The sequence below is a fragment of the Octopus bimaculoides genome, chromosome 12 (genome assembly GCF_001194135.2).
Source record: "Octopus bimaculoides isolate UCB-OBI-ISO-001 chromosome 12, ASM119413v2, whole genome shotgun sequence".
NCBI lineage: Eukaryota > Metazoa > Mollusca > Cephalopoda > Octopoda > Octopodidae > Octopus > Octopus bimaculoides.
Window position 1 is genome coordinate 39,708,826 of NC_068992.1, and position 957 is coordinate 39,709,782.

The window sequence follows — 957 nt, forward strand, 5'->3', positions numbered from 1 at the left end:
CACCACCACCACCTCCACTACTACTACTACTACTACTACTACTACTACTAAAGTGTCTGACCCATCTAACGCGCATTTACAGATTGTACAACCTGCATAAAGGTTGCTCCTAAATTTCAATTATGTCGCTAATGATGTTGGATGAGGTATGCAAGCCACAAGTTCTTCCTTCATTTTCATCTCTTCACTCATCATATAAGTACGTGGCTTTGTATAAGAAACCAGAAAATAAATAAATGAATAAATAAATAGTTTTCAAAAGTTATATATTTGAGGTCATCAGTCTGATGAAGGCAAGCAAACCGAAACTTCGAACTCACTGACAACCTTTTCATTGTAAAAAAAATATAAGTAAATGTATGTATACATATATGCATAAGCCTACGCGTGTATATTTTTGAATTGACTTATACACACAAATACACGCACACACTCACATACAAACGCAGAAACACAAAAGTACTTATACACACACCCACATTCTTACACATACACACACACATATATATATACATACATACACACACGCACGCACACACATGCACTCGCGCGCGCGCACACATGTGTATGGATCAAAAATATAGAAAATATTCCAAATATTAACAGATCTATACAGATGTATTATAAAAAATAAACGAAGAAAACGCAACAAAAAGGAAATCAACAACAATAATAAAAATACTACAAATAATAATAATAATAATAATAATAATAATAATAATAATAATAATAATAATAATGATATATACTTTATACAGAAGAGCATTTCGATATAAATTGATTTTCACAACAGTGTACCAATGATTATACTTAGAAAAACAAATACAATCACATCAAAAAAGGAAAAGAAAAAATAATAATAATAAAAGAAAAGACAAAACAATTGTTATATATTTGTTTATTTATTTACCCTTCATACAATCACCACCACTACCACCACCTCCATCACCACCATCA